We start from the raw sequence: 27,984 nt of genomic DNA, 5'->3' as shown, positions 1-27,984 counted from the left end.
TCTTCCAGAGTTTTTGTAGTTTTGGGTTTTACACTTAAGTCTTTAATCCATCTTGAGTTGATTTTTGTACATGGTATAAGGAAGTGGTCCAGTTTTATCTTCATCTTCATCTTCTGAATATGGCTAGCCAGTTATCCCAGCATCATTTATGGACTAGGAAATTCTTTCCTCATTGCTTTTGTCAGCTTTGTCAAAAATCAGATGGTTGTAGGTGTGTGGCCTTATTTCTGGGTTCTCTATTCTGGTCTTTTGGTCTGGGTGTGTGTTTTTATATCAGTACAATGCTGTTTTGATTACTGTAGCCCCATAGTACAGTTTGAAATCAGGTAATGTTATGCCTCCAGCTTTGTAATTTTTGCTTAGTATTGGCTTGGCTATTTAAGTTCTTTTTAATTCTATGTGAATTCTAAAATAGTTTTTTTCTAGTTCTGTGAAGAATTCCATTGGCAATTTGATAGGAATAGCATTGAATCTGTAAATTACTTTGGGTAGTATGGCCATTTTAACAATATCGATTCTTCCTATCCATGAGCATGGAATGTTTTTCCATTTGTTTGTGTCATCTCTGATTTATCTGAGCAGTGTTTTTAAATTCTCATTGTAGAAATCTTTCAATTCCCTTGTTAGCTGTATTCCTAAGTATTTTATTCTTTCTGTGGCTATTGTAAATGGGATTGCCTTCCTGATTTGGCTCTTAGCTTGGCTACAGTTGGTGTATAGGAATGTTAGTGATTTTTATGCATCCATTTTGTATCCTGAAACTTTGCTGAAGTTTTATACCAAGTGAAAGAGCTTTTGGGCAAAGACTATGGGGTTTTCTGGACACAGAATCAGGTTACTGCAAACAGAGAGTTTGACTCTCGTTTCTTATTGGGATGCCCTTTATTTATTTCTGTTGCCTGATTGCTCTGGCCAGGACTTCCAACATTACGTTGAATAGGTGTGGGGAGAGAGGGCACTCTTGTCTTATGCTGGTTTTCAAGGGGAATGCTTCCAGTTTTTTCCCATTCAGTACAATATTGGCTGTCAGTTTGCATAGATGGCTCTTATTATGAGGTATATTACTTCAATACCTAATTTATTGAGAGTTTCCAACATGAAGGATGTTTAATTTTATCAAAAGCTTTTTCTGCATATATTGAGATAGTATTTTATGTCTTTAGTTCTGTTTAAGAGATGAATCATGTTTATTGATTTGTGACTGTTGAACCAACCTTGCATTCCAGAGATTAAGCCTTTTTTGATCATGGTGGATCAGCTTTTTGATGTGCTGCTGGATTTGGTTTGCTAGTATTTTGTTTCTTGAGGATTTTTGCATTGACGTTCATCAAGGGTATTGGCCTGAAGTTTTCTCTTTTTGCTGTTTCTCTGCCAGGTTTTGGCATCAGGATGATACTGGCCCTAAAATGAGCTGGGGAGAATTCCCTTCTCAATTTTTTTAGAATAGTTCCAGTAGGAATGTTACCAGCTCTTCTTTGTACATCTGGTAGAATTTGGCTGAGAATTCATTTGGTCTTGGGCTTTGTTTAGTTGGTAGGCTCTTTACTACTGATTTAATTTCAGTGTTATTGGTGTGTTCAGGGATTCAGTTTCTTCCTGGTTCAGTCTTAGGAGGGTGTATGTGTCCAGAAATTCATCTGTTTCTTTTCGATTTTCTAGTTTGTGTGCATAGAGCTATTCACAGTAGTCTCTGATGGTTATTTGTATTTCTGTGGGGACAATGGCAACATTCCCTTTGTCGTTTCTAATTGTATTTATTTGGATCTTCTTCAGGTGTTTCTCACGTTCATTTGGTCAAGTATGGAGTTTAGTTCCTGAATATATTTGTTAATTTTTTGCTTTGATGATCTTTCCAGTACTGTCAGTGTGGTGCTGAAGTCTCCTGCTATTATTGTGTGGAAGTCTAAGTCTCTTTGAAGGTCTCTAAAAACTTGCTTTATGAATCTGGGTGCTCCTATGTTGGGTGCATATATATTTAGGATAGTTATGTCTGCTTGTTGAATTAAACACTTTACCATTATGTAATATCCTTCTTTGCTTTCTTTTTTTTCATCTATCTTGGTTTAAAGTCTTTTTTTGTCTGAAATTAGAATTGCAACTCCTGCTTTTTTATGTTTTCCACTAGTTTTGTAGATTTTAAGAAACAGCTTCTAAATGTCCATAGCATATAGCTGAGGACATCTGCCAACAGTGTGACACAGGTACACAGGGAATTCCTGTCTCCTGGTATCTTTTTTTTTTTTTTTTTTTGAGATGGAGTCTCGCTCTGTCACCCAGGCTGGAGTGTAGTGGCATGATCTCGGCTCACTGCAAACTCCACCTCCCAGATGCGCACCATTCTCCTGCCTCAGCCTCCAGAGTAGCTGCAACTATAGGTGCCCGCCACCACGCCTGGCTAATTTTTTATATTTTTAGTAGAGACGGGGTTTCACTGTGTTAGCCAGGATGGTCTCGATCTCCTGACCTCATGGTCCACCTCCCTCAGCCTCCCAAAGTGCTGGGATTACAGGCATGAGCCACCGCGCCTGGCGTCTCCTGGTATCTTTGGATCAGCTGAGACATATCTACTTCTGATCATGTAGGGAACAGTTTATATTTATACTCTACCTGAAGATTCAAGGTTTAGATATAAATTTGGCAAGAAGAAGAATGCAAATGTTTATTGGGAAGGAACTCTATTAAAAGCACTTATAACATTAAAATATTTTAACTACTATGATTCATCAATAGGTTACTCAAATAATTCTTCAAGATATCGGAAGTTTAAAATTGGAGAGCCAACCCAAATTCAACTAGGCTAGGCTGTTACACTATTGTCAGTTATTCATTCAGCCATTAACTCATTCATCTATTCATTCATTTATTTTATACACACACACACACACACACACACACACACACATATATATTTAAGACAGAGCATCACTTTATTGCCCAGGCTGGAGTGTAGTGGTACAATCTTGGCTCACTGTAACCTCCACCTCCCGGGTTCAAGTGATTCTCCTGCCTCAGCCTGAGTAGCTGGGATTACAGGGGCTCACCTCCATACCTGGCTACTTTTTGTATTTTTAGTAGAGACGGGATTTTGCCATGTTGGCCAGGCTCCAACCTCAAGTGACCTGTCCACCTCAGCCTCCCTAGGTGCTGGAATTACAGGTGTGAGCCACTGTGCCTGACCATAATAAATATTTACTGATGGCCTACTAGGGCACTCCAGACCCGTTACGTACATTATATCTAATCCTGTTATCATAGCTGAGAAGTAGGGATTATTATGTCCATTTTACAAGAGAAAAGAGATTTAGAGAAATTAGATTTCCCAAAGCTACATGGTTAAGCATGTGATAGAACCATCATGTGAAATGAAGTTTTGCTTTAAAATTCTGAGGTTTCCCCTTTACCTCACTCTACCTCCTTACCAATATACTTGGTGCACATATAAAACATTTTCTCAAACCATGCTCCCTGAAACATAAACTGTTAGCAACTGTTACAAAAAAGGGGTTCCATACTCAAACAAGTGCTCAATATGACGGTAGATTGTGCTCCTATTCTCAATTATCCACTCCCCACTTCCTTATAAGAGAATTATGCATCCCTGAGGATTGTCATGTGAAGCATAGTGCCTCCTGCGGGAGAGGGAGAGAGACCTCCCTTGCCCCATCACCTTTGAGTTTGGCATGTGACATTCCAGTGGAACGTGAATGCCCAGGCAGAAACTCTAAGATGCCTTGGGACATTTCTACCATTCCTTTTGCTCTTATATCTGGCACGTTCTATAACACGGCTATTTTTTTCAGCCTGAGACCTGGAATGAGAAGACGTGGATCAGAGCCGTGATGACCAGCAGCTGGTAACATGTGTTGTGAGTAAGAAACAGAGCTTTGTTGTGTTATAAGCTGCTGAAATTGAGAGGTTGTTTGTTATGGGGCAATATTAACTCACGTAAAAATGCTGCATAGTATATCTCTCTCTCAGATATCCATAAGGAAACTGAGCATATTTTAGGTTCGGAGAAGTCTTACATTAAAAAAAAAACTAAAAAAAAACATAGTGGATTAAACAGTCATATATTTACATCTATTCTTTCATGAACTAGTGTTAAATGTCAGTTAAAAGGATTTTAAACAAAGAAGGCATAGTACAAAGAAGACCGGAAATAAATGAAGTGCAGATAAGAGATGGCTTCAAAATCTTGGAAGCTGGCTAGGTGCAATGGCTCACATATGTAATTCCAGCACTTTGGGAGTCCAAGGTAAGACGATCACTTGAGGCTAAGAGTTTGAGACCAGCCTAGGCAATGTAGCAAGACCCCATCTATAAAAAATAAAAATATTAACAGGACGTAGTGGGACACACCTGTAGTCCAAGCTGCTCAGGAGTCTGAAGTGGGAGGATTTCTTAAGCCCAAGAGTTTGAGGCTACAGTGAGCTATGATCACATTATTGCCCCCTGGCCTGGGCAATAGAGCAAGGCCCTGTCTCAAGAAAACAATTTTTATCGGAAGCTGCAAATCAGAAGAATGTATATCTAAAATTTCTAGACCAAAGAAAGAAATCTAAGCAAACAGTGGGGAGAAGTCTGAAACACATCAAATTGAACCCTCAGTCTCCCAAAGATTCAAAACTGAAGGCACAAGATACATCTGAAGCCAGGGGTATGGTTAAATCTGCAAGTAGTAAGTAGGTTTGAAAGCTTAAAATAAGTTGCAATTAGAGCCCGTGTGTCCTCCTCCTTTACCCCATGCAGCAGAATGACTGTCTTTCCCCCACTGTGTCAGAAGATGGGTGTTTTAGTCACTGGGAAAATGGAGCCAGAGGGATCTGGTATTGAAAGCATTAGGAGAAAGAGAAGGTAAAACAAAAATGAAAGGATTCAGTGAAAGTTGAGACTGATGACTGAGGTCCACCTCCACACCCTCTTTCACATTTAGCTGCCAGGATACTGACAGCCAGGCCTGTACTCCCCAAGCAGGAGATGGGGGTATTCATTTCTGGGGATGCTGACAAGACCACGAGAAACACCTAGAGACAGAGTTTGGGATACTCCAAGGAAATGGCCACCATATCACTTGAGAGTACAGCCCAGTGGACAAGTCCTCTGTCCACCAATGAAACTATGCTCATGAAATGAGAATATACATCGGGAATCAGGATGACAACCCCATAGTACTGATAGGAGCTAGAGAACAGTGAAGCAATGCCTTCAAAATTCTGGGGTAAAATATTTTTCCACTTAGAGTTTTATAGCCAGAAAAACTATTAATCAGATGCGAGGTTAGAATGAAGACACTAGTAGACATTTAAGGTCTCAACATATTTTCACCTAGGCTTGTTCAGGAGACCCTTGAAACATCTGCTCCAGCAAAATAAACGGAGTAAAACAAGAAACAGAGAGAGTTCTAAGCTCCAGGAATCAGAGAAGCAAAGAAGATTGTGTTGATGACAAGAACGTCCCACGGCTACAGCTGTTCCAGAGAGCAGCAGAACTGCTTGGCACAAGAGGACGGAGGGCTCCAAGGGGTACGCCTTCAAGAAGAAAGCTACACAGTTAGAATATTTAATGTTTGAACTAATTCAAAGGAGAGTTTCAGTTATGTTAGAGAGTTGGGTAGTAAATTATTAACTGATGTAGAAAACTAAGCAAACATAAAATGTCATTTATAATTCCAGTTGATATAATAAATTTTAAATAAAGGAAAGGTAGTACTTGTGGCTCAACTGTGAATAATAGTTGTGTAGCCACAGTAAGATAAACTGCTTATATTTATTTAAACCCAAACCACAATATAAGTATACTGAGTGAAATGAAGAGTGGGACACACCAAAAGCGGATATAATGTCTTAGTTCATTCGTGTTGCTATAAAGGAATACTTGAGGGTGGGTAATTTATTAAGACAAGAGGTTTATTTGGCTCATGGTTCTCCAGGCTGTACAAGCAGCATGGAACCAGCATCTGCTTGGCTTCTGGTGAGGTCTCAGGAAGCTTCTACTGGTGGTGGAAAGAGGAGGGGGGCTGTGTATGCAGAGATCACATGAAGAGAGAAGAAGTAAGATAGAAAGTGGGGAGGTCCCACGCTCTTTTTAGCAATCATCTCTTGCAGGAACTAAAAGAGTGAGAACTTACTCATTGTCAAGAAGACAGTACCAAGCCATTCATGAGGGATCCATTCCCACAACCCAAACACCTTCAAACAGACCCCACCTCCAACATTGGGGATTAAATTTCAACATGAAGTTTGTGGGACAAACATCCAAAGTATAGCAATATCCTGTTTCACAGACAGCAATAGGTGATATCTAAAACTAAAGGATCAAGAAATAGGAGATAGGCGTGTGTCATATAGATTGCATATGGTAAGTAGCAAAAGAGACAGAAAAAGAGTTTAAAGTATCTGATGTATTAGTTGGAAAAACAAAGAACAAAACTACAGCACAACAATGTGAAGTTTCAGAATTCAGGGAACAAAAAGAAATTCCTAAAAGCTTCCAGACAGATTAAAAAATAGTAGATGACAAATCTCCTACAAAGGGGATTGGGTGTGGGGAAGAATGGGATGAAGAGCCTTTTAAATGTAAGCCTGTAGTAGTACCTAATTTTAAAAATTATGTTCTTTTGTTACTTGATAACAAATAAATCTTCAATTTAAAGGCGGAAAAAAAAAACCCACTGTTAACTAAATGTATCCACTTATTTGACCACAGATCACTTTTTTCCTGGCTCTTGAGGGACAAATGATCTATGAATTTCCTTTTTAGAAAAACTGCTCTGACAGGGAGAAAACAACAAAAAAACTTTGCAAAGGATTACATGTAAAACTATGTCCTTGAACTATTTACATATATGCTTAGTGGAAAAGGAAGTCTTGATAAAGAAAGAACCCAAGTGCACTATCCATGAAGGACTTACAGTTCCTCCTCTTTCCCCTGCTTTCGGTCAGATGAGCAACTTTCTGTGAATTTCACTAGGGGGAATGGGAAGGTCTTTGTAAAACCCTATCTTGCTCTAGCATATCAACAGCTGGTCTTTGGTGATAGTATTCTAGATACACATGCCATGATCATTCATCAAGCATACTGCCAAATTACATTCCTTTGCTTTGGAATTTCTTTGCCTTTGGAGTTTTCCAATGCTTTGTGAAGACTCTGGCTTCTAAAATTCTGAGACATACCACATTTCAGTGAGTGTTATGGGATTACTGAGGGGGTGAAATAAACCTGACATTACAAGTATATCTGACTACTGCCACTCTTTCTTTGTTTGCTATATAATACTTTCTGGAAGCTCCACTGCACTGCTGCCCCATATTGAACTTACTCTCAACTTGGACCTAAAGGGTTTAAGAACTCTTTTCGCACATGCTGCTGTTAAGCCCAATCTCCTCAGTTTTATCTTTGGATTCAAGTTCTTGACTTTATCTGTCATAAATGAAGTATGGCTTGAGAGATCCTTTTGAAACCTGTTCTGTCATTCAAAACATATTTCACCTCTAGTAGCTTCATGTCACCCACCTATCTTATAAGCACTCTTCTATATATTTCTTCAAGTGATTGCTTGCAAGGGTGAATCAGTTGGATCCAAGGAAATTGATCAGCACATTTAGCAAGCACTGATTAATCAGTTTTAATTAGCCAAACTGTAATTTCATAATGCCCAAATTTCTCCAGCCTGTCCAATGGATATTATGTCAGATGGCTTAAATTCCAGAATCATTGTATCTATCACTGTCTGTTTGGTGGGCTTAGTTATCCTTTCACAAAAAGAAAATGTAAATAATTTCACATGATGTTTTGAATGAACATCTTCTGGCTTGATAATCACCATTTCTTCTGAAGATTGCCTCACAAACCATTCTAAGACATTGATTTTAGAAGTTTCTCCAAGATTTCTGTCCAGAGGAAAATAATCTTTCTTTTTTTAATGAAAAATCAAAACCATATATTGGCCTATGCTTTTAGCACTTCTCTCTCCATAGTTCTTGAAAGATCATTGACAATGTTTCATGCATCTTTTAAAAAGTGATCTCAGTATTCTGAGACATAATTTGCCCAGATCACATGATTTTTTGCTCATCTTGGGCTTCAATTCCTTCTCTTCATTTTTTTCTGAGGACTGTTCTCATATATCCTTCATATCAAATCAGAATCAAGTTTGGAGAGCATTCTCAACTGCAAATGTACAGGGTGTTGTAAGGATAATAAACTCAACGAGAGTAGAAATCTACCTTTAAACCCAAATAGATTGATAATTACATTAAATTTACATTGACTAGAGACTGCTTCTATAAAAAACAAAGATGGCCATGCAAATTTAAAAAAATCCAGTTATTTCCTGCTTACAATCTGACATCAAAAACATAAGGTTACAGAAATACTGATGGTAAAAGTATACAAACAATAAACCATGCAAATACTAACTGAGAAAAAGCTAGTGTATTAATAACAAGCAAATAGTCTTTGTGGAGAAGTCATTCTTGAAGAAAAAGAAAGATGTTTTATGATCAACCACCAGGAAGATATAACAATCCTAAATATGTATCCATATAATATATAACCTCAAAATATGTAAAGCAAAATTGCACACTTTAAAGGAATAAGTAGATAAATCACATATTAATGTGTATTAGGCTGTTTTTTCATTGTTATAAAGAAATACCTGAGACTGGATAATTTATGAAGAAAGAGGTTTAATTGGCTCACAGTTCTGCAGGCTGTACAAGAAGCATGTGCCAACACCTGCTTGGCTTCTGGTGAGGGCTCCAGGAGGCTTACAATCATGGTGGAAAGTGACGAGGGTAGAGTGAAGGGGGGCAGCACGTCACATGGCAAGAGTGGGGGTAAAAGAGCGAGAAGAGAAGGCCAGTCTCTTTAAAACAATCAGCCCTCATGTGAACGAACTCATCACCAAGGGGAGGTGCTAAGTCATTCATGAAGGATTGGCCCCCATCCAATCTCGGGCCATTGGCCCCACCTCCAACTTTGGGAATGGCATTTCACCATGAGATCTGGAGGGGACAAACACTTAAACCATATCACACAGTGAGACAATTTAATACAACTGTATCAGTAACTAATAAACAGGGAGTTTTTGACAAAATTATGGTAAGAATACAGAAGATACCAACAATTCAGTTGACAAACTCGACCAAATGGAAACCTTTAAAAGAGTGCACTCATGATTTTTAAATAAACGGTATTTTCAGACACCTGTGTAACATTTACAAAACATATGGCAGGCCATAAAGTTAATCATACCAAATTTAAGAGAATTTAATAATAAAGAGTGTGTTCCATTTTCTCTAATCACAGTGCAATTAAGATAACAACCAATAGCATAAAGCTAATTGGAATATTTCCATATGTTTGGAAATCAGTATTATACTTCTAAATAACCCATGGGTCAAGGAAGAATGGAAATTAGAAAATATTTTAACTGAATTGTAATGAAAAATACTTAACTCGTCTGGGATATAATGATCGTTGTGCTTAGAAGGAAATTTATTACCTTAAATGCATATGTTAGAAAAAAAGGAAGTCTAAAAATCGATGACCTAAGCATATAAATGAAGAAGTTTGTAAAAGAACAAAAGTTAAGTCTAAAGAAAGTAGAAGGAAAGAAAAATAGAAGAATACAGAGGATCAACAAAGTTTGTCATTTGACATACGTAATACAGGTGATAAACTCATAGTGGAATTTTTCTAGAAAAATGGAAAAAAGTACAAATAACTAGTATCAGTAATGAAAAAATATATTTTATAAACTCAAAAATTATAACATCTTGTGAACAAATGCATTCCCAAAAGTTTGAAAATTTAGATAAAATGTGAATTCCTGGAAAACATAGCTTATCAAAGTAAACACAAGAATTAATAGAATATCTGAAATCTGCATAAATCTGTACCTATTAAAGAAGTTGAATCCATCATTTAGAATTTCCTGCAAAGAAAACTCTAGTCACATTTGGCTTCATGTGTGAATCATTTCAAACATTTAAAGAAGAAATTTCACCAATTTTATACAATGTTCTGCAGAGATAAGAAAAAGAATATATTCCAACTTGTTTTATGAGGCTAGCATAATTTTGATTCTAAAACTTGGAATGAACAATAATTAAAAGTTAGCTTTGTTTATTAACATAGATGCAAAAATTCTACATAAAATATTAACAAAATGAATCCAGCCATATATGAAAGGGGCTTATATCCAAAATGCATAAAACCTTTTACAGATCTGTAACAGACAGACAACCCAATAGCAAAATGGGCATGAAAATTGTACAGATATTTCACAAAAGGAATATTTGAACGGCTAATGTGTGAAGGGATGTGCAACCTCATTAGTAATCAGGGAACTGAACATTAACGATATAATGAGATATCACAATATATCCACCAAAAAGGCTATATAGTAACTAAGACTTAGTGTAGGACATGATGTGGAGCCACAGGCAGCCTTTGCTCTGCTGATGAGAGTGTAAATTGGTAACTTCTATGGAATTAGCCACTGAGCATAAACATATGCATGTTCTATGGCCCAGCATTTCTACCCCATGTCTGTATATGCTCAACAGAAACACATGCAGATATGTACCCAAAGACGTGTACAGAAATGTTTATAGCAGCGTGTTTTATAAAAGCCAAAAAATGAAAAACAAGCCAAATATCTATCAAAAGACAAAGCAGTACATAGTGTTTTATTCAAATAATAGAATACTATAGAGTAGAATAGGGTAAATTAATGCTATATGCAACAACATGGAAGACTCTCATAAACATATTATTGGATGACTAAAACCAGAGACTATATATATACATATATGTATACACACACACACACACACACGCCATGAATTCATTTATATAAAATTCAAAATTCGGCAAATCGATAGTGTCAGAAGTCCAGATAGCAATTACCTTTGGGAAGAAGGAAAGGGAGGGTGGTGTTTGGGAAAAGGGACAGAAAGAAGACTTCTGGGGTGCTGATAATTTTCAATTTCTTGCCCTGTGTGGTAGCTACACAGTTAGGTCTATTTTTCATAATTCATGAACTGTTCAGCTATGATTTATATGTTTCTGTATGCATTATATGCTTATAAACATTTTTCTATTACAAAACTTAAAGATATTATGCAATTAACACTCAACTGATTTTCAAAAATTAAAAAAAAATTGACTAACCCATTATTGGTGAGAATGTAGAACAATAATACTCATTCACTGCTGGTGGGAATGTTAATTGGTACGAGCGTGTACCAGTTGGAAACAGGTTGGCATTAACTAATAAGACTGAAAAATCATGCTATGATCTAGGAAATCCACTCTAAGTACATACCTGAAGAATATCATGTGAATATGCACTAAAATACCTGTAGCATTATTTCAAAACTGAAAACCATATATATCAACATAATATATAAATTATGATACATCTATAAAATTTATATAAAATGTACACAAGTAAACTATAGCTACAAACATCAACATGGATGAATTGTACACATGATGCTAAGTTAAAAAGACAAGACACAAAGTCACACATGCAGTATGATCTCACGAGTTTGGAAACATGCAAAACTAAACTCTTGCTTGATGAATGCCATTTGCACATGGTAAAACTATAAAGAAAGAGATGATATTGTCACAAAATTTAGAAGAGTGGTTACATTTTAGGGAGTGGGGCAGGTAGTGAGTATAATTTGCAAGGCTATAGGGACTTAGGTTCATGGGGGTAGTGCCCAGGTTCTTTCTCATGACCTCCGTGGTTTTTCATGAACTTTTACCCTACGTGTATTTGTTAATCTAAAATACATGCTATATCTATCTTTCCATCTATACGTAATATTTTAAAGTAAGAAAATGCTACAATACTTTCTGAAGAATGTATTATTGAGAGTTACTTTTCCATAATAATTATTTTTATTATGAAATCATGTTTTTATTCCTGAAGTCAGTTGTCACAATATCTTAGTCATAGAGCATTCAGACTATTCAGACCTTACTCATATGAAATCATTTATTAGGATATATCTATTCATTTGATTCTGATATTGAAAAAAACAGATCAAAGGTTATAAACCCAAATAGTTCTCAGAGTCCAGGAACTAACACAAATGAGTTAAGAGGGCCTGTTACAGGACAAGACTGCTAAGCTTTTATGGCAAACGTATTTAATAACTACTTAAAATATTGCAGAGTCAATAAAACACCCAAATAAAACATACCCTTGAGCCAAAGAGAAGAGAGGCAAATAATTTTGATCCTTTCAAAGAATGTAGCATCTGCCAGGCTATTTTGCATAATCCAGTTTAATTCTGGGTTCTCTATTTGTTGTATAGTTATCACCATATATTTACATTTCTGAAAATGTAGCTTTATTTGCTCAAAAATTTACCAGAAACTTTATTTAAGCTATCATGATCTTTCCTTATGTTCCCCGCAAAAATGAAGGACAAAGGTAGTACAGATTGATAAAAAAAATGCCCAAACTAGATTGTAGAGAGTTAACTCAATAAATGACCATCAGGTTTGTCATTGCTCAGAATGTCCCCTAAAGTTCTATGACTTGGATTGGTCCTATTAAGTCTGAACTTTTCTCAATTATGTCTATCCAATTGAACTTATGATTTACAAGACAAAAGAAGAGTTTTCTGGATGTTGCTCTAACTGCTCACACTCTTTGTTCATTTCTACCACAGAAAGTAGTCTTTTCTAGGTTGTATTTATTGGACCAATGTGGACAAATGATCACATGGCGGACCCGAAATAGGCCCAAAGCACAGACTGCCTTTTACAGCACTATCAAGCTGATCAACTGTGAAGGCACCCTTAGCAGAGACATTTGCAATTGACATTTTAATTTTTTTATCTCGTGTAACTGCTGAAGTAGAGTTACTAGAAACTAGTGTGATTTAAGGGGAGTTTCTTGCTCTACAAAAGTTATTTAGACAAAAGTACGTAATATTGGGTACATGGGGCTGCCATAATCCAATGATGCTATTTTGTTCTGGAAGCATGACTTATCACTTTGGTGGGGTGCTATCCCGGAATAGCTCTGAAGCTTTAAAAAACTCTCTCTGAATGCCTATTTTTAAAAAAATCTTTTATTTTATGTCTTCTTTTTTAATTTAAAACTTCTGTCTAACACAACAAATCAGTACTACAGAAGTGGCCCTACAGTTTACCCCAGCAATTTATTCATATTTGATGTAATTTTAAAATCTTCTTTTTAAAAGATATGTCTTGCCCTTCTCCCCAAATTAGGAGAGGCCACATCTTCTCTTCGATGGTTTGTAAGGACTGTATTCTAAAGGGGGAGAACAGAAGGATAACACATAGGCAGGAAAACAAATCTTCGTTTCTCTAGTTTTTCTCTTTTTTTGCCAATATGACTGTCTTTCGGCAGGCTGCTGGCCAGCTTCTAGAACCACCAGGTCATTGCTTCTCCCTTGATTTGACCTTGTCTAGAGCCATCATACTAATCCAGAATTGTTTCCTTTCATTGTGCAACCTTGGCTTGAACTACACTCACCTTAAAACACTGCTGTCCACATTAGGAGCATTTACTTAATGTCGGTATACCTGATTCAATTGGTGCCTAGGGATTCTATTCACAGGCTGTTGTGGGTGCTGCTGCTAATCCATAAGTCAGCTGTCTCTGGAGGACTGCCCCTGGATGTTGCAGCCTTCTTGTTAGGCGGTGCTTGGATGGTGTGCTCTCCCCAGTATCACTCCTGGGTGGCTGAGAGCCAATGACTGTCTGGGGTCGGGGGATAAAAAAGACCCACTCAAACCACTAATGGGATGAACTCTGAAGTGCAGTTTAAACTCTACTTGTCCACCATTACATTGAGATAAGCACAGATTCCATCTGAGGCCACTGTCTTGCCCCTTCCCCATTCTGCTTCTCTCCCTACTCTGCAGTTTTCTCCTGAGAACACTGTCAAGGGCTGTGAAGGGTAGGTTTGCCCTAGTTGCAAGCTAAGTTCGCCTGCCACAGTTTTATCAATGCTGGAAGAAGACAGGAGACTCCTGTGTCAGAAACAAAGAACAATTTTGTACACATAGCAATAGCAGTAGCCAGAGTATCATTATTTTGGCATAGGTTCCCCAAGTTCTTATTTTCAAACAGGACCAGATGACAACCGCACGTGCGGTTGCATTACAAACACCCTGAGCTTCAGGATTCTGAATCTTTTATAACAGGAAGTAAGAAAACCAGCACTTTGTTGTGAAAGGATTTACTCTCTTTGTCTTCCAAAGCTGTTCACTATACAAACACTTCGTAAAAGGTAGTCCAGAGCATTGGTAACCAATGCCTCTGCTCCCAGGACATGGAGAAACATGAGAGGCCCATAGAGAACTGTCACTCAGCAATTCTCTCATTTCTACAACCTCCTGGTTTCTAGAAGAATTTCCCAGTATGTATGCCAAAGTTCTAACAAGTCAACTAATTTCTTCCCTTAGTGGTTGTGAATTTTTTTCCTTTCACACTTTAGTGTAGGGGTGCATCTTTATAACTGTTTTCTGTAGAGTGTTGGAAATTTCTGCTGCCCATTTTTATACTAGTTGTTGACAGTGGGGTGGACTTGAGGCTGACGGCTAAATTGCTGAGGAAGTCTCACCATGCAGAGGAAAATTAGCAACAACCAAGGTGCCATCTGGCAGCTGTCTTTTAACCTACTTCCCAGGATTTGACCTGCAACCACCTTCCTCATTTTCATTACCAGGCATTAAATTGAGGACTACTCTTTGCCTGGCTGGCCATACAACTTGGTCAAGATACTCACTACAGATTCCCCTGAACGTATTTCACATTCTGTTAATTGGTTCAAGAAGCCTTCATTCTTCCCCTTTCAGAAATCACGTCTTTAGCAGCACCCCATCCTTATTGCTAAAGCGGTCAGGACTTTAAAGGTCTGAGATTGGTTTTTACTTGCAAGCTAATAAGTTAACCTGCCACAGTTTCATGGATGATAGAAGAAGAAAGGAGACTCTTGTGTCAGAGACAAAGAACAGTTTATGGCAAGTGGCATTATCCACAGGGTGATGCAAAGAGAGCCGGATGACACTTGGATACACGATAGGCTGCATTACAAAAGAGAAAACTTGAGTTTAGGGAATCTCAATCTTTTATATTGAGAATTAAGCAAACTTGCCTAACCTTTGTCTTGGAAGGAAATGCTATCTTTACTGTACTAAACAATAAACACACCTACCTTTTGTTATAGATGAAGACAGTGTCTCTAGCTTCCATGGCTCTACTATATAAATACGTTGAAAAAAATAATTCAGAATAAATGCAGCCAGTGTCTCTATTTATAACATACACAGAAATAGGAGAGACCAGTGAAAAAGTATCTCCCCATAAGCATTCCTTTAATAAATCAATTTCATATGAACTTTGTCTTTAGCTTTGCTTTTTTGGAACTCAAGACAGGGAAAATAAAAATGAGGAGTTGGAAGGCCAAGTTTGAAAACCACAATAATAATAATTATTATTGGATTATATTGTGTAATTTTGTACATTATTATTTAAAGTTGAATAACAATGAGAAGGCATTTTTGTGGCCACATGCGTTTGGCTCTCTTTCGTAGTACTGTAGTTAATAAATTCTAATGATTAAGAGAAGATGGGTGTTTGCCAAGGGAACAATGTCAGTAGAAACATTTCCAAATGGGAGTGGGCAGATTGAATGTTTAATTCAGCTAGCTGTGCAAACTACATCATTAGCACAAATTACCTTAAAGGCCTCCCTAGATATTTCTTTCTGGTCCAATTCACTGGGCTTTTTTCTTTCCTTCCCTTCCTTCTTTCCTCTCTCTTGCTTTCTTTCTTTTTCTCTTTTACATTTTTCCCTCCCTCCCTCCATCCTACCCTCTCTTCTTCTATTTTCTCTTTTGTTTTTTCTCTCTCTTTCTTTTTTCTTTCTTCTCTTTCTCTCTTTCCCTCCCTTCCTTCCTTCCTTTCTCCCTTCCTCCCTCCCTTCCTTCCTTTCTCCCTCCCTCCCTCCCTTCCTTCCCTCCCTCCTTTCTTCCTTTCCATCCTTTATTTCATCACTAAGGCTCACAGACCATTTCTTGCTTACAACATTATTATTTTTCTGTCAAAATAGTCTGCATAACTTGGAAAATGGAGAATGTTGAGTTCTATGATGTGTACAAGGAAATGAAGTACACACGAGTCTTCATAGATATATACGAAGGCCACAGAGATATGTATGTGTCTGCATGTTTAATAGAAGTATACATTATACACGCACATTGAAAGTAAGCTCCATGTTCCATCTGGATTTTTAATGCAGACTTTCCACAGTTGAATGTAAGCAATTACTGTCTTAGAAGTTTAAACGAATCCCACCTGTCACAAGACTCTATTAATCAGTACCATGGCTGTCATTGCCCCCTTGGCATCCGTAAATAGAATGTGCAACATGGTCAGCACAGAAGATCATAATTGGTCATTAACTCTTTTATTTCACAGAAAAGTAAGTACATGCTACAAATCAGTAACTATCCAAATGACTTAAAAATAACTACCTTTCCAAGACTTCAATGTAGGAACAAGAGAAAAGAAAAAGAAAAATATTTGGGGACATAAGCCAGCAGCCTTCCATCTTTTCACATCAATCTTATAAAAGAGATATTATTATCTATATAATACAGAAAAGGGGAAGGGAGTCTCAGAAAAGTTAGTTTCCTTGTCAAAGATCCCAACACCCGGGAAGTGGCAGAATGGAATGTAAACCTGGGTCTGACCCCCTCTCATTTTTCTTACCAACCAACCAACCACATTGACTTAAGCTGGGAATAATTACTCCACCTCAACAGACTGAACCTGACTTCTGTATCTATCCAAGAGATTCACAACCCTAAGCCAGGACACTTAAAAAATGCCTTTGCCTCACCCAAGACCCACTGAATTCCCCTTCTGGAGAAGGGAGATAGGCTGCCACCAATAAAAGTTCTGCGATTGATTCTAATGTGCTTTTAAGTTTGAGAACCTTCAGTCTCACTCAATACACTCCTTTTCAGGGCCCGTTAGTTGTACCACACCACTTCAAACTCAAAATATATGATCCAGTTATCAGACACACCATCTCCCAAACCTTCCTTTTTTATCTCAGTTTCACCAAGAGACTATCATTCTTTCGGGCTTCATCGAGCCTCCAAATTTAAAGGTTTTCTTTTTTCCCCCAGGACTTTTAAGAAGAAGCCTTTAAGCTGGGCTGGGTGGTACCCACCTGTAGTCCCAGCTATCCCTGAGGCTGAGGCTGAGGTGGGAGGATTGCTTGAGGCCAGGAGTTGGAGGCAGCAGTGTTCTATGATTACCCCTGAGAATAGCCACTGCACTCCAGCCTGGGCAAAACAGAGATCCCGTCTCTAAAAAAAATTTTCTTGATTTAAAAAACCCAAGAAGTCATTCTTAATTACTTGCATAGCTGTACTGACGGGAAGGTAATTCTTCTCTTAGCAGCTTAAGTTTGTTTCGCAAGTGATTACTGCTTCTGGTGCTCTGCAAAGAAGAACTGATGTGTTCACTTCTGGGATGAGAACAGAAAAGGAGATAGGGCATTGATTATATACGTGTTATGTTTCCATGACTGACATTCATTTACTCTGGAAAGAATTTTTTCTCTTTTTGACATTTTAATGACTCTCCAGCAAAAATTCTTTAAAACAATGCCTTAACATTAATATAATCCTAAGTAGACTCAAAGAATAGTTTATATGCCTGAACATAATATAATCCTGATAAGATAATTTTCCCAAGGATAACTTTTTGGCCAAGTTGAATATATGCATTTTTACAATGCTTGATGTGTTAATTTGTGGTACACATGTTAATTATACATAAAATAATGTTTAATTAACATGTACAGCCATGCATTGCTTAGCAATGGGGACATATTTGGAGAAATGTGTTGTTAGGTGATTTTGTTGTGGTGCAAACATTACAGAGTGTACTTACATGAACCTAAATAGTATAGCCTGCTATACACCTAGGCTATATGATACAGCCTATTGCTTCTAGACTACAAACTATATGGCATGTTACTATACTGAATACTGCAGCAATTGTAATATAATGGCATCTATGTATCAAAACATAGAAATAAACATAGAAGGGGTATGGTAAAAATGTAACTTTATAATGTTACGGGACCACCAGCATGAATGTAGTATATCATTGACAGAAATGTTGTTATGCAGTTCACGTCCGTATTATAAGCACATAGAATATTGCATAATATATATCACAGTGTTGTTTAATTTAGAAATATTGCTTTTTTATTCTTATGTTTTCTGAAAAAATTTATTTGCACCCTTTACATATACTTTTTATAACAATCTGTCATTACTAAACACATTTTAGTATCATCAAACACATTTTTCTCGAGTATTTCATCTTTACTTTCATGTAATATTTTGTGAAACAGAATTCACATATGATACTATTATGGATGGAAAATTATAGCCTGAGCTATAAGTATCCATTTATATTTTTATTCATTTATTTAACAAGTATTGACGAGTATGTACTGTGAGCTGGGGACAGAAGTAAGTCTTCTTCTTATGGTGAAGACAGTAATAACCTTTTGAAATAAAAGCGTTTTTAAAATAATTTCAACTTTTATTTTAGATTCAGGGGGTACATGTACAAGGTTATTACATGGGTATATTGTGTGATACTGAAGTTTGAGGTACAAATGATCTTATCACCAAAGTAGTGAGTATAGTACCCAATAGGTAGAGTTTTTCAGCCCTTGTTCCTTGTCCCTCTCCCCACTCTAGTAGTACCCAGTATCTATTGTTGTCCATGAGTACCCAATGTTTAGCTCCTACTTACAAGTGAGAACACATGGTATTTGGTTTTCTGTTCCTGCATTAATTCACTTAGGATGGCCACCTCCAGCTGCATCCATGTTGCTGCAAAGGACGACTTTGCTCTTTATTATGACTATAGTATTCCATGGTATATATGTACTTACATTTCCTTTATTCAGTCTGTCATTGATAGGCACCTATATTGATTCCATGTCTTTGCTATTGTGAATTGTGATGAACATATGAGTGCATGTGTCTTTTCTGTAGAATGATTTATTTTATTTGGGTCTATGCCCAGTAATGGGATTGCTGAGTTAAATAGTAGTTCTGTTTTTAGTTCTGTGAGAAATCTCTAAACTGCTTTCCACAATGACCAAACTAATTTCCATTCCCACCAACAGAGTACAAGCATTCCCTTTTCTCAATAAACTCACCACCATCTGTTGTTTTTTGACTTTTTAATAATAGCCATTCTGACTGTTGTGAGATAGCATCTCATTGTGGTTTTGACTTGCATTGGAATGTAAGTTCTGATGAAGTTATTCTACTGAAGAAAGACATGTGAAAAATATTTATCAGATACATTCCATGAAATGCTATAAAGTCAAATAAAAGAGCAGAGGATGGAGACTGGTGGTGGGGAGTGCGATTCTTCCTTAGGGTATAAGGGAATGCCTCTTTGAGGGTTGCCTTAACTGCATCCTTTATTTTCTGTATTCTGATGCTTTCATCTCTGGGACCTGGCTGACCCTGGAGGGACTACCTCTCTCAGGGATAGCCAAGTCTTAGAGACAGTAAACAACTCATGGATGTGCTTTTCAAATCCAAACCAAAGAATCCAGATCCCAGACCCTAACCCCCTCCTTTATCGTTTGTCATATTCTAGTCCACTATCCATCTGCTCTCATCACCCCAGGGCCAGACACCAGATAACTAGGGACAACCCCACTGAAATTATTCAAACTAGTCCATCCTAAACCTGCTTCCCTTCCCCTGGACACTGTAATAGAAGCTCTTGCCCACAGCTGTCCCCACAACCCTCTGCCTCCTGATTGGTCCTAGTGTTTCCCCGCCGGGTCCACCATGGTGGGTCATGCTCCTGTTCTTGGCAACTGTGAGTAAAAAACTGTCCTTTCAGTGGAATTTACCTCCTGGTCTATTGCCCTTACAATACCTCAACATTTGTATTAATACACTGTATTTTAACACAGAGGGGGTGACATTGAAGGAGAGACTTGAATGAAGTAAGGAGACTAAGGATATGTGGAGAACGAACATTGCAGTCAGAGAACTGCATGTGCTCGTGGGCAAGTTTGAGGAGCAGCAGGTTGGCCCTGTGGTCAGAGCTGAGTGGGCAAAGAGAGAACACTACAGATCCATCAGGAAGGAGGCTGCAGCAGTGGTTAACGTGAGAACAGGTGCCGAGTTTCATTTGAAACTGCCAGTGATTAGACTGTCAATGGGGAGAGGCAAAATCTAGATAATCACTTTTCCAGATAATGAATAACTATTGTCAAAGGCATAAACTAGGGCCAGACATAGGAGCAGACAGTTCACATCTCCTACAAGGTAGCTCTCAACTCCTGTGAATGACAGAAGAGAAATTCTGTTTCTATATCGTGCTCTCTGACTATAATGGATTATTGTGTTTGTGAAAGAAGCACTATGTTACCTCAAACCAGAGCACTTTCAAAATGACCTGCTGGATCATCCCCACACCTGAGATCTTATTTTGCATTTTGGCTAAATGAAGCTTCTTTTCCTCTGAGTTTTCCTAAAATAGAAAAAAATTGAGGACAAAGGCATTACTAATGAAGTAGGTCATAACAGAGTTGTCTTTAGCCAGGACTTATGCATGTATGATTAAATGCAATATTTATTATGTATGTGGGGGTGGGAAAAATATTTAGTATGCAAGTGGTGGGCACACATTAATTAGAAACACTTTCTTGCATATCTTATTACTATGCTGGGAATGAGAGATGCTCAGAAGTATGAAATGGTGTTCACCTTAAAGAGTAGACGTCAAGGCAAACACAGATAAAACCCTTGTAATTACAATATTTAATAATAAGCCAAATTTTGTGGTATAGATGACAGCTTTTCTCTGAATTCAAAGGAAAGAGAAGAAGCGTTGGCATGATAAACGAAAAGATTGATTTTCATTTTAATGTTGAACTTAAAGAAAGCATGTGATTTCAACAGAAGGATGGTAGAGAGACTGCATGAAGGGAGCAAACTGTGAAAGAAGAGAATGTAGAGTGTTTGGGGACAGTAAAATGTTAGCTTGGTTAGAAAGAGGAAAGCATGGAAAAATATATAATTGTTCGAGATCTTGAAAATACGGCAAACAAGCATTTAGTGATAATTGGAGGAAATGGTGTATCATTTGTCATTTTGAACAAAGAAGGGACATCATGTGAATAACTTTTAGGAAAGATTTTTCTGTCTGAATTAAGCTGAATAGTTCAAAGGTAAAACAGCTAGAATTAAGGACAATAGATATGAGGTATATTAGTTTCCTAGAGGTGCCATAGCAAAGTACCACAAACTAGGTGGCTTGAAACGACACGAATTTATTGTCTCATAGTTCTAGAGGCTAGAGGTCTGAAGTCAAGATATCGACTTGATTGCTTCCTCCTGGAGGCACTGAGGGAGAGTCTGTTCCATGCCTCTCTTCAAGCTCCGGCAGTTGCTGGCACTCCTTGGTGTTCCTTGGCTTGTAGATGAAGCACTCCAGTCTCTGCCTTTGTGGTCACATTGTGCTCTCTCCCTATTTATATTTGCATCTAAATTTCCCTCTTCTTTTAAGGACATCGTTCATTGGATTAGGACCCACCCTAATCTGCTATGACTTCATTCCAACTTGATTACATGTGCAAAGGTCCTATTTCCAAATAAGGTCCTATTCACAGGTACCACAGATTAGGGCTTAAACAAATCTTTTTAGAAGACACAAACCCACAACATGAGGATTAGGTAGTAATGTAAGTGCTATGGACTGAATTGTGTCACCCCCAGATTCATATATTGAAGCCCTAATCCCCAGTGTGGTGATATTTGGACATGGGGCCTTTGCGAGGTGATGAGGTTTAGACAAGGTCAGGAGAGTGGGGCCTGATCATGATGAGGTTAGTGCCCTTATACGAAGAAATGCTACAGAGCTTACTTCCTCTCTCTCTGTCTCTGCCATGTGAGGACACAGCGGGAAGGCTGCAAAAAAGGAGCCCTGACTAGGGAACCAAATCAGCCAGCAGCTTGATCTTGGACTTCCCACCCTCCAGAACTGTGAGAAATAAATTCCTATTGTTTAAGACACTCGGTTGGTTGTCTTTTACTATGGCAGCCTGAGGTGACTAATACAGCAGGTATGAGGTGATTTATGTATTCAGTAGTTCTCAGTGAACTGCCATGTGCTAAGCACTATGCTACATATTGGATGCCATAGACCAGGGTGTTGTGATTGATTCATTAATGCATTTATGCATCTATGTATGTGTGTGTATACTTATCCACTACTTTATTCCCAAAAGAACTTAGGCATCTATATGATTATAAAAGGGGGAATAGAAAATCAAGTAAAAATGTGATAATTTGGAAAGATAAGAATTAGAAAATAATGTGTAACTCCAGAGTAACAAATTTGAAAAATACAGAATAGAAAACTTCTTGACAAAATATAAAATGCCTAAATTAAATTAACACATAAAAAACATGATTAAATCAATTACCATAGAAGAGAATGAAAAAATGATTGAAGAACTACTTCCATTATGATGATGTCAGAACCAGATGGGCTCAAGGCTGAATTTTATCTAACCATTAAAATAACAAATGATTCTATCATTTGTTAAAACCATTTTCAACTTCAGAAAAAGATGGAAAACTAAGTATTCCTTTCATAAGTCCAGCTTAAGTTGAATATCAAATTTTATAACGATAATATACAAAAGAAAGCTATAAACAATTATTTGTATTAAATGTAGATTAAAAAATTATAAATAAAATGCCAGCAAATAAAATCAACAGTATAGCAAAAGATTAATATACTATGACCAAGTGGAGTCATATTCCAAGAATGCAAGTCTTATTTTATTTTTATTATTGGGAAATCTGTCAACCTAGCTCAATTCATTTAAATTAAAGGAGAAAGTATATGATTACATGAATAGATGCTGAAAATGTATTTAATGGTCTGCAACAGGTATTCTTAATGTAAAAATTCTAAGTTATATAAGAATAGATAAACACTATTTATGAAAGAAAAACAAATATTACTCTGAATGGTAAGACACTAAAATTGGAAGCTAAAGATGCCTGCTTTAAACAATGAAGCAACAATGCTTTAGGGCTATGTGGTAGACTGACTTCTAATATAGTCTCCAATAATCTCTATCTCCTGGAATTCACACCCTTGGGCAATTCCCTTCTCTTGAGTCTGGGCTAGTCCTAGAGATTTGCTTTGAATTTTATTAAATATATGGCAAAAATGATGGGCTACCACTTCCAAGATTGGGTTACAAAAGATAGTGACTTCTGTCTTGCTAGCACTCTTGCTCTCTTTGACTCTTCTTGCTTGCTTGCTCTATTGAAGTCCTCTAGGCCAGGAGTCCCCAACTCCCAGGCCATGGACCAGTACTTGTTTGTGTCCTGCTAGGAACCAGGCCACATAGCAGGAGGTGAGAAGCGGGAGAGGCAGTGAAACTTCATCTGTATTTACAGCTGCTCCCCATCACTCGCATTGCCACCTAAGCTCCGCCTCCTGTCAGATCAGCAGTGGCATTAGATTCTCGTAGGATCATGAACCCTATTGTGAACTGCACATGTGAGAGATCTAGGTTGTTTGCTCCTTATGAGAATCTAATGCCTGATGATCTGTCATTGTGTCTCATCACCCCCAGAAAGGACCATCTCATTGCAGGAAAACAAGCTCAGGGCTCCTACTGATTCCATATTATGGTGAGTTGTGTAATCATTTCATTGTGTATTACAATGTAATAATAGTAGAAATAAAGTGCACAATTAATGTAACATGCTTAAATCATCCCAAAACCATGCCCCACAATCCCGGTCCATGGAAAAATCGTCTTCCATGAAACCAGTCCCTGGTGCCAAAAAGGTCAGAGAGTGCTGCTCTAGGCAACAGCCAGGGAGGAACAAATAACCTACGGAGATCTGTTTCTTTCCAGCAACAACTTGAGTGAGCTTGAAAGTAGGTCCTTCCTGGCTGGGCACGGTGGCTCATGCCTGTAATCCCAGCACTTTGGGAGGCCGAGGCCTGAGGATCACAAGGTCAGGAGATCCAGACTATCCTGGCTAACACGGTGAAACCCCGTCTCTAAAAACACAAAAAAATTAGCCGGGCGTGGTGGCGGGTGCCTGTAGTCCCAGCTACTCGGGATGCTGAGGCAGGAGAAGGGCATGAATCTGGGAGGCGGAGCTTGCAGTGAGCCGAGATCGCAGCACTGCACTTCAGCCTGGGTGACAGAGCGAGACTCCGTCTCAAAAGAAAAAAAAAAAAAAAAAAGAAAGTAGGTCCTTCCTCACTTGAGCCTTGAGATGGCAGTAGCCCAGGCCAACACCATGATTGCAGCCTGTGACAATTCACGAAGCTGGTGACCCAGTTAAAGTGTGCCTGAGTTTCTGACCAACTGAAACCGGGAAATAACGGTTGTTTCTTGCAAGAAAATCAAGGAACATACATTTGCTACCCATGAATAGCAGAAGCATTATTAACAAAATGAAGAAAATATTTTAGAAAAGGAAAAATTAGAACGATTAGAAGGATACACACATTGAAAGGTTGATAAGTTTGATCATCTTAGGAAGAGCTGTAATGGCACATGGGAACAGCAGTGATGACCTTTGCCCCTATATAGTATTGTATTATATTGTTTTACTTGTTGCAAGTAGCATGAATTACCACTGGAATTTGAGAAAAAATGAAATATATACAATTTCTAAATAAACACAGTATTAAAATAGCTTGGTGGGGGCACTTTTTTCCCTAGTATTTGCTGTTTTCTTGCTGTGAAGGAAGCTGATATAATTTCTAGACTCTCCCTGCCCCTTTGCTCACCCCAAGGCAAGATGAAAGGTAGGATTAGAAGATGTACTAATTGATCGACTTGGGGAGACTGACTTTGCAGACATTGCCCAATTCAGCTCCTCTTCCCCTTGGAAATAAAATGCCATCAGGGAGCAGGCATTCTGCTCCATTTCTTCCAGGACAGGATTTCTCCCTGCAGGATTGGCACTGGCTGGGCAAGGAACTGTGCCCACTTCTGGAGTTCATCTGGCAAGCCCATTTGACTCTATCTCTAAGCTACCTCTATGTTGATCTTCCATCTGCCTTACTATTTGTTTTATTTCTCAATTTACTCAGAGTTGGGGCAGAAAAGAGAAATGTAATTTGTTGATATTCTTTAAAAAGCAACAGTTTTAGTTGCGGAAAAAGATTTAGAATACAAAAACAAAAGTGGTTTGTAGTGTATATAAATTTTATCTAAACACACTGTAAACAAATATGAACTCTAGTCAGTTGGAGGAACAATGGTTTTATTGAGGAAATGGCCTCAAGATGGGAACAAAAATATCCTGAAGGATGGTTGGTCCCTTTCCCATGGGGGATTGAGAGTTAAGCCCAAGGGGTCAAGAGATCAAAAAGAGAATTGTTACGAGGGATCTTTCTTCAACTACTTTTGATGTTTCCTTTCTATGCTGGGAACACAGTTAAATGACTCTGACTCTGTCCTAGATTGTGGGACAAAATATGCTCACTCCTGGTCTCTGTCTGCCATTTACTCATTTCACCCCAAGGTGGCAGTGGTGTGGTGATTTGTTCTATTGGTTAATTATGGACAATTACATTGAGCATACATAGCCCAGTTTTGCCCTTCTCTTGAAAGCAAGCCATTTACAGGAAACATGCATTCTGCTCTGCTCCTCCTGGGACACGCTCTGCCCATGAAGGGTGAAAGGGCAAAAGATCTGCCTCAGTGCTCTTTTGATTGGGTGGGTAAGTGTTTCTAATTAGTGGGTTCAGCCAGCAGCTATATCCGGCTCTCCCACTAAACTATGATCTCCCAATTTCGCTTCCAGTTATAAAGATGAAATTTTGATTTCCCATCTGCCTTACTTTTTATTACTTAATTTGTTCAGAAGAGGATATGCAGGAAAAATCTCCCCTCAAAGATGCCGATGTGATTCTATGTGACCTTTTTCATTCTAAAGAGTTTTTTGAAAGTGGGAGTTTCTGTGTTATTCTCAGACACTTGGATGGATTGATAATGTTCCCAGTGTTTTCCCACACTCTAGGACAGAGTCAGTGACTGATGTTCCCCCTTTGCTTATAGGCTAAATTGTAGCTAGGGAGGACCCAACTTTTATAACATAATATATTTAACTTATTAAGTATTCTGCTCAATGCCAGGTCCAACTTAATGTTCGTGAAAAAAAAATCCTTAATGTGGATAAGGATATTCACCATATTATGTGTGACTCAATGAGTTTATATGAATTACAAAAGGTTACAAAGATAGTCAATACCAATCAACCAAGCCTAGTTCTGGTTCTAACTTCAGGAATCTTTTTGCCATATGATGCAGTTGATTTGAAAAATCCATTAACTCTGCTGCTTGATGAGGAGTCAGAAAAATAGTGAGCTCTGAATAGACATGACGTCCAATGGCATTTGTGTTTAAAGTATAAAATAAAATTTAAGGGAATATAGGAATTGTGATATTACCTAAAGCAGTATAGGATCCGTGGGGTCCTCCTGTTGGAGTCCAATCTCACTTTGTCTGGTTCTGAGGCAAATGAGCATCATTATCTTCCCAGCAATATTTTAGAGTTAGCAACTGCTACATCATTTTTAAATGAGAAAATACTCTGATCTTTCCTGAACTGTTCTTCTTTCCAGAATCAGAGAGGAAACTGCAGCTTTTAGAAGCTCCTCACACAATTTCTGGTTTGTAGTATCTTGAAAGTTCAGTATTGATGGTTGGCCTTTGCATCTTTTAAATTTTTTTTTTCTCTTTTTCCCATCTTCATCTTTTGTCTGTTACAGCTGATAATGAGTACGGATCATCAAAGAAACCTACTAAAACCCAGTTTCTTCCCTGCAAGCCTGGCCCTAGCAAATATTAATGGAAATAGATTTCTCTTCATCTGGGGGCTGCTTCCTCGGATTGGCCTTCATGTTTCTTTCCATTCCCATCCCATCATCAGGAAATCAGCATCTTAACTGTGGAGGATAATGTCTCCTAGGGTGTTAGTGAGAGAGGAGGGCCCAAAGGCCTTTGTCAGATGGTATTTACACATTTTAGACTGGAGCTTTTCTATGTAGTCATAGTTAATGTAACAGTACAGATGTCTGCCCAGTAAACTTTCTGGATAAGATCAGTTTTCCCAGGCAGGGCTATTCACAGTTCTCATATCATAGTGTGAAGGGAGCTTTTGTATTTCCCTTGTAGGACTAAGCCTGCTCCCAGGAAATAGGTAAAATAAAACAAGGTAAAAATGAAATGTGCTATCTCACGGACCCCAAATAAGTGGTAATTTCACTTTAGCACTCTGTAGGTGAAATTGTATAGTGTTGTGACACATAAAGTCCTTATCATTCAAAGCCCTAAATTTAGAAGGTGATAAAAGTCTTCTGTCCTCTTGGTTTCTTTAGCTTTCTATTATTAAACCTTGAATCAGCCAAAGGTGAATAAAGAAACCTCTTGTGTCAGGAATTGATATCTTCATTTGAGATGATGTAGTCATCCATTTTTATAAATTATTATTAATGAAACATAAACCAATAATATATTATCATCCCAGCATATTTTAATCACATTTCTTACTATTTTATTAATAATTAAATAGGTAGTATTTTAACTAAAATATAACTAAATATTATCATCTGTGGTAATCAACTTTCACTAAGAGAGGAGGCCAGACACTTCGGTGGTTTTAAATCCTTTTTTTAAATTTCAACATCTTGTCATTGTCAAGAAGTTTCTACTGACCCCTCCCTTCTCCCAAGTGCACGTCACTGAGCCTGCACTTGCATTAAGCCATTCCCTTCAGATCAGGTGCTCCCAGCAAAGCGTGGACAGAAAGTCACACATTCCAAGGTGCATAGCTCCAAATATATGGATATATTCTTAGATG

At 37.9% G+C, this 27,984-nt stretch overlaps 1 long non-coding RNA gene across 1 annotated transcript; it reads left to right on the top strand.

Annotated features, from left to right (window-relative positions):
- Positions 1–3,800: 3,800 nt before the first annotated feature.
- Positions 3,801–6,666, top strand: LOC134738054 (uncharacterized). Its single transcript, XR_010123547.1, has 2 exons — positions 3,801–3,865; positions 5,330–6,666. It is a non-coding gene; the product is annotated as an uncharacterized LOC134738054 (long non-coding RNA).
- Positions 6,667–27,984: the final 21,318 nt, after the last annotated feature.

Source organism: Pongo pygmaeus, chromosome 14 (genome assembly GCF_028885625.2).
Source record: "Pongo pygmaeus isolate AG05252 chromosome 14, NHGRI_mPonPyg2-v2.0_pri, whole genome shotgun sequence".
In the NCBI taxonomy this organism is placed as follows: Eukaryota; Metazoa; Chordata; class Mammalia; order Primates; family Hominidae; genus Pongo; species Pongo pygmaeus.
The sequence above is the reverse complement of the archived record's forward strand: the minus strand, read 5'-3'. Positions and strand labels throughout refer to the sequence as shown.